This window comes from Myotis brandtii, unplaced genomic scaffold (genome assembly GCF_000412655.1).
Source record: "Myotis brandtii unplaced genomic scaffold, ASM41265v1 scaffold441, whole genome shotgun sequence".
In the NCBI taxonomy this organism is placed as follows: domain Eukaryota; kingdom Metazoa; phylum Chordata; class Mammalia; order Chiroptera; family Vespertilionidae; genus Myotis; species Myotis brandtii.
Window position 1 is genome coordinate 1,437,401 of NW_005366873.1, and position 7,005 is coordinate 1,444,405.

The 7,005-nt window shown below is 50.7% G+C and overlaps 1 long non-coding RNA gene across 1 annotated transcript in view; it reads left to right on the forward strand.

Annotated features, from left to right (window-relative positions):
• Nucleotides 1–4,090: 4,090 nt before the first annotated feature.
• Nucleotides 4,091–7,005, forward strand: part of LOC106727526 — a 4,426-nt gene continuing 1,511 nt past the window's right edge. Inside the window, exon 1 of the long non-coding RNA XR_001363753.1 lies at nucleotides 4,091–4,906. This is a non-coding gene — a long non-coding RNA (uncharacterized LOC106727526). The remainder of the gene's footprint in view (nucleotides 4,907–7,005) is intronic.

Here is a 7,005-nt window from a genome sequence, read left to right on the forward strand (position 1 = left end):
GGAAAAGCCTCTTGCACTTTCCTTGTCCCGGACTCGTCTCTGCCAAACCTGACAGAGGAAGTACTGTTACTATATTTATTTTCCCCTGGGAGAGAGCAAGAAAGGCGAATGCTCAGATTCCCAAGGAATCTCACTCCCAGTAGTTTCTGTTTTCAGAAACGGACAGTAGAGAAACGTTAGGGACTGGCTTGAGTTCCCTGAGAGGCTAGCCCTGTCTTGTGTCTTTTGATTTTCCCATTGATTTTTTTCCTCATCTGAGTCACCTGAGTTACAGGTGAGGGCGAAAGACCTAAATGGTAGACAGGGCTTCACGTGTAAAGGCTTAAAGGGCTTTTCCAGGAGCAGGGGAGCCAGCTGTGGTTACAGGGCGAAGTGAGTTGGCAAATTCTTTCTTTCTGTGAACTTCCCTGGAGCTTCTCCCAGGTTTCTAACCCGGTGGGGTGGGTGTGTGTGTGTGTGTGTGTGTGTGTGTGTGTGTGTCTGTGTGTGTGTGTGTGTCTGTCTGTCTGTCTCAGATTCTGCTGAGACCATGTCAGTTTTGTGCCCCAGTGACTGATGGTGCCCTCACCTAGTCCTCTCAGAACCCTGGAGGAAGCCCCAGTCCCTCTCCTTATAGAATGGCAGTTTGCTGCTCCCTCCCCATTCTGCCTCCTCCGCCCTTTGGGAGGGACCCTCCCAGGGAACTCAGGACTTGAGAGGCCCCCTGATGGAAAGTGGGTTCCCCTGGGGTCCCCTCCAGCTCAGGGCCTGCCATTCCTGAATGGTGTTAGGTCCAGGTTGCAAGCTACTCTCTCAAATCAGCTTATTCATTCTTCTAAGTTAGGGTACATCTGGGGTCTTCTGCCCAGTTATTAGCAGAAGGTTTTTGTATTACCAGCTTTGGACTTGGCCCTTGACCTGAGAAAGGCTTCATCCTTATCTTTTCCTCTTGCGAGCTTAAAAGCCTCCTACCCTGGAAGTTAGGGGCGCTTTGCCAACTGAGGGAGACTTCCTTTCCAGTTCAGAGTGTTGATGTTTTGGGTAACACATGTATCTGCCTCATCATTTTGCAATAAATCAGACGCAGAGTGCTAAGTAGCTGCATTTGAGAATTATCTGAATTGCAGAGGCTAATCTAGCTCATCTTTTGGTGTTTGATTCGAGAAAAAGCTCCACTTCAAGTCTCCCTGGGGAATGCTACCAATATGTTTACTATACCTGTCAGCCGAGGAATGTGGGGGTTCCCCTGTCCTTGTAAAATTCCCCGTTCTCGTGAGAAGCAGATGACTTGTGCTTTGAACACTCACTGAATTACAATGCTGGTCTGTGCAAACTAAAGCATGTTGGGCCCAATCTTCAACTAATCAGCACAGCTCTAACTGGAATCGTTGTGTCCTCCTGCTTCTCAGAGGTTGAGGCCCGCCCCTTTGCCCCTTTTAAAGGTGAGCTTGGGTAATTATGGAATGACTAGGTATAGTGGCTTAACAACACAGTTCAAAAGAAAAAGCAAGATCAACTAGGGCTTGCAGACATATGTTAAAATTATAAAGATGAATTCTTATTTGTGATATTTTTAAAATTTGTTTCTGGAATGCCTCATTCTATGTGTCTAAATTCCCAACTTTGAGCTCTCCCCTCTCCCAAGTAAGTAGAATGCCTCAGCACTGTCTCCAGATTCTCAAGATGTTTTCTCTTAATTTGTAAATCTTTTTTTAAAAATATATTTTATTGATTTTTTACAGAGAGGAAGGGAGAGGGATAGAGAGTTAGAAACATCGATGAGAGAGAAACATCCATCAGCTGCCTCCTGCACGCCTCCCACTGGGGATGTGCCTGCAACCAAGGTACATGCCCTTGACCAGAATTGAACCTGGGACCCTTCAGTCCTCAGGCTGACATAGAGCCAAACCGTCCAGGGCTTAATTTGTAAATCTTATCAAGCAGTTGATGTAGGAGAAATTATTTTCCATTTCTCCAACCTGCATGTTACATATTCAAAACTAGCCTGTTATTTGTAGGCTCTGGCTTGATTTTCCATGGTTTTGTAGCATCTCAAGAGATGTCTGGAGCTAAAGAATGGTGGGAATATCACCCTGTGTCTACTGCAGAAATATGTCCAGTATTTGTCCCCACTCTTTCTAAGACAGTGGTTCTCAACCTTCTGGCCCTTTAAATACAGTTCCTCATGTTGTGATCAACCATAAAATTATTTTCGTTGCTACTTCATAACTAATGTTGCTACTGTTATGAATCGTCATGTAAATATCTGATATGCAGGATGGTCTTAGGCGACCCCTGTGAAAGGGTCGTTCGACCGCCAAAGGGGTCGCGACCCACAGGTTGAGAACCGCTGTTCTAAGCCATTCTGCTAGCCAGCCGTGGCTTCTCAAGCAAAAGCAGGGATGGGAGTGTCTTCCCAGGGAGTTGTCGTTACAAGTGATGGTAGCGTTGCTGCATCTTGTTTGTGAGTCTCTCTGGCGTTGTGTAAGCCGTGCTAAGTTCTACCGGGCGCCTGGAGAAGATTCCTCTCCTTGGATGTTTACATACTTGTGACTCTCCTAAGGGCATCCTTGCCTGGCTGCGTGAGCCCATTGGCTGAGCTCGCCATGTGGTCAAGGATTCTGGTTCCTGCTGCTCTTCCAGCTGGTGAGCGTGTCCAGGGCCAGAAGTGACGGACCTGCGGAGGATTACACTGGGAACGTTCGCGCCAGCGCTTCCTGAGATTGCGTCACTCTTGGCTCCAGACACGCAGGGTGGAGAGAGTCCCTTGAATTTGCATCCCCTGTGTTTTTGTCTCTGAGCTGGAGCACCTGACTCCCAGGAGAGGGCAGGCGTCTTAGGGTGCTGCAAGGTAGAGGTGAGCGGTGAGGCGGCAAGCCAGCGAAAATGCGTGAAAGCTTATGTGGGGTGAAATCTGTGGTCAAGAAGGCCTGAAACAGAAAAGCTGCTGAAAGAATAAGAGGCTGGTGGATAATATTCATTTTCCCTGCAGGGGGCTTGTGTGTTCTGTTGTGTCTCCACACTTAGGAGCCCAGGTTTTTCCCTGTTGAAGTTCTAGTGGTTCTTAAACTTAGCCACACCTGGGACTCCTCGGGGGTGCTTAAACAACATGGATGTAGACATTCTGAGTTCATTGGTCTTAGGCATTTGAGTTTGTAAAAGTCCCCAGGTGAGTTTAATGTGTAGCCAAAGTTGAGAACCATTGGGAAAAAAGATAAGTAATTACATACATACCTTCCTCACCTGGAAAATGAAAAGCAAGTGGGGAGTGAAATGGACCCTCCCCCTCAACCCCCTCTCCCCCCCTCAACCACGTGCCCACATGGTGTGTGCTTCAACCAAAGCTTGTGATTCCCCGCAGAAAACCGAATGTTATGCACCTTAAGCGATTATGGGCTTTAGGAGACTGTGGGAAACACTGCTTTAAAACAATCTCAAATGTGATGCTTCAGAATCCTAGGCTCAGGGCTCGCTCATGATTGTACTTGACCTTGAGCCTTCCTGACTTTGAAGCTCTTTGTGTGGGAGCCCTTGATGCTTTGACAGTGAAATAGTCTGAAACAGAAATACGGAGGGGTCACCTTTGGTGCTGACTGGCCAGGCAGGGTGGGGGCATTCTTTGGGCCCTGCCCCTCTTCCTAAGGGGTAGGAGCTCTGGGAACTGGGCTGGTTCCCAGCACAAAGGGCCAGGAGGGGCCAACGAGCTTCAAAGCTGAGGAAGCTGTGCCAGTTTTCTTCCCAACCCCTTTCATGATGGGAAATGTGTCTCTAAAGACTTCTGTCGTTCAGAGAAGGGAGACTTTCCGCAAGCTAAGGAGGGTGGCGCGTCTGCCCAGAGCCCAGACAGAGATGTGGGGGGAGCAGTCACGGTGCAACGAAGAAAACAGTGGCTTCGGAACCAGGAGACCTACATGTTCTGTTTCCCTGGGCCTATCACTGAGCTCTCCTGGCCTCAGTGTCCCCATCTAGAAACCAGCCTCCAGTCTTCATCTACTTGATTTCCTGAGCACTCGTCAATGCTGGGTGCTCTGTGGTCACTGTGGACTCTTTGCAGGGAGGAGGCGGTCTGAAGTGAGGGAGGGAAGTGGGGGAGGGAATGTGGGTAGCCCAACAAAGGTCAGTTTAGAATTGTGATTCTTATAAATAAAACCAATTTCCTGCTGAGAGCAGAGAGCAGCAGCCTTAGTGGGAAAGCGAATGCCATCGGCCGTGCCAGGAATTTGTTTCTCAAGGACTTTTGTAGGAACATATCTCCAAAGAGCCACCCTCTGGAACACTCCCATTTGAGAGATAGGTCAACTAAGGCCTAAGGAGATGAAGCGAGAACTCAGAAAGTCAGAAACAGGATGGAAGAATTCTGAAAGTTGAGTTTCTTTAAAGGGTAGAATTCTGGGGTTTATTTAGAAAAAGTGTTCAAAGCCATTTCAGACTCATGTCTTAGTGCCTCAATCTTCAGGACTGAGCCCCATGCCTCCTCTTCCAGGAAGCCCCCCTGTGTTTCTCTGTCTTCTCCCGCAACGTTAGATATAGCTTCATCAGTGCCTGTCACACTGTAGGTACTTACCAAGTATTTGTTGAATTAATGTCTCGTTGTCATATATATATGCTTCCCCTGTTAGATTGAACTCCTTCCAGATGGGGGTCTTGTCTTTCTCCTCCAAGGGTCCTTCCCCCAGCCCCTGGGACACGATTGGGGAATGAATGAATGAATGAATGAATGGCAGGGAGTGGCACTACGTATCCTCCCAAGCTCTGGCCCCTCGAGAGCAGACCTGGGTCGCAAAGGGAAATGAAGCACCATCTCAAAGCCACATTCCGGAAGCGGAGACGCCCCGAGCCTTCCCGACTTGAGCCTTATTTCTGTCTGTTCCAGCACAGGGGTGTTGCTGTCTGGTGGTACAGAGAAGGATCCTGCAGGTTTCTGCTTGTGAGTATGAGCCTGCCTGTGCCCTCTGCAGCAGCTCATCTGGCCTCCAGGGCTCCCGAGACGCTCTGGATGGAAGGCTGAGGGATCTCATGGAGCCAGGTGCCGGCCTGGGCACTCCGGGGCTCGGGGTGGCTAATCTAGCCTTTGCCACTAACTCGCTGTGCGACCTTGGGCAGGTCAATTAATCTCTCTGGGCTTTGTTTCCTCATCTGTCCACATGAGGATAATGATTACTAACCTGCTGCACTGGCTGCTTGGTGGAATACCTCGTCAGAGCTACTGGTATTACTGTGAGGAAAGACAATGTTCAGTTAACTCGGAGGCAGATGCTCTGAAACGTCTGTGACATGGTTCTGACCCCACCAGTTTCTGCCTTCTTGGCGGGGGGCGGGGGGGGGAGGGTCCTCACAGTTAATTTGGGCACCAGCTGTGGCCATCACGTGCTTTTCGAAGCTACTGGGAGCTCTGAGTTGAGGATACTCCGCCTGTTCCCAGGAAGCCTCGCTCCTCAGAGAGAGAGCATCCATGCATTATCCCCGGGGCTTCCGGTGGATGTCAGTGGAAAAGGAGATGGGTGAGGAAGTGCTCGCTCCTAAGCCTTCTGCCTGGAGCCACATCCTGGCCCTGCCCAACTTTTCTTTGATGTCGCAGGAAGTTTATATAGGAGAGACCCTGACATTCTCACAAGAACTTCAAGCTCTTTACTAATTTTGTATCGCTGGGCTCTCGCCTTCTCCTGAGTGAGTCTCAAAACAAATGGACCAGAAACCCCATGGAGAGGGAAGAGTAGGAAGAACGTATAGAAAACGTAGGAGCCAGCACTGCCCTGCATACACGGCATTCGGCGGGTGTAAAAAACAGAATGAGCCCAGGGTGTCAGACATTAGGGAGGAGTGGGGAGTGGCACCCAAAGCAGCAGAGGCTCTGCCGTAGTTCTAAACAGGCCCCTAGTTCTCCCCTCACTTCCGTGAGCCCCGCCCAGGGACTTCAGAGACAGCTGCCGGCCTGGTGGGGTGCGCTGAGCTCTCAACCAGCAGCTCGCAGATCAGCCCGGGGACTAAACCGAGAGAGGAGAGTCAGCTGTCCGTCCGCTCAGCCAGAGCCCCTGCTGCTGGCCAGGCGGCCTCTTAGAGGCAGCTTTTCCGAGGAGGGTGGCAGGGCCATCGCGGTTTGCCCGGGACTTGCCTGGTTTTCCCACTGACAGTCCAGCATCCCCGGAACCCCCTTAGTCCTGGGCAGACAGAGATGGTTGGTCCCCGCCTTCCCAGGCCTCCGCTTTATGAAAAGGCCCAGATCAAGAATTTGTTTTCTTCATCGCCACGATGACCTGGAGCCAGTCAGCTAGTCTCTTTGACGCGAAAGCAAACGTCCAAGACGTAGAGCCTCACAGTGGGTAGCTAACCATGGGTGATGCACACCAGGATGTTAGGTGAAAACAGCCAGACTCAAAGCCTACGCACTGCACGATGCCATGTATGCAGCTTTTTGGGAAAAGCCAAACCGTAGGGAAAGAACAGAGGCCCGTCGTGGCTGAGGGTGGAGGAAGGGGCTGACCACAGAGGGGCACTGGGGAGACTAGTGGAATGATAGAAACCTTTAGTTTTCGAATCTTTAAGGCAGTGGTGGCCACAGAGCCCTGAGTACTTAGGAAAATTCAGAACTGTGCAATTAATGGGGCTCCCCTTCCCCGTGTGTAAATTGTATCCCTAGAAACCTGGGTTTAAAACAGACCCCAGTAGCTGGTGATGCTGTGGTAGAAGGTGAGGACTCCGTGCAGCACGCAGGTGGCCATCGCAGCTGTAAACAGAACCTGAGGTCTTGGCGTGGTCATGCCGGCAGCGATCTGGGGGTGCAGCAGAGAGGGGGAGGTATTTTGGTACAAAGCAAAAGTACTGACTGCTCGATGGCATCTTCAGTGCGGGGCACTTGTCCGTTAGGCACACGTGGTGTGATGGTGGAGGCTCTCGGTCCACTTGGAGAAATGGACGGTTCTCTTACAACCCAGGCAGCCACGGAGCCCAGGAGAGCCATGCACAGGGAGGCCTTAGCTCCAGCTCCCCCCCGGGTGCTCTGCTCTGCACACACAGGCATCTCATGTA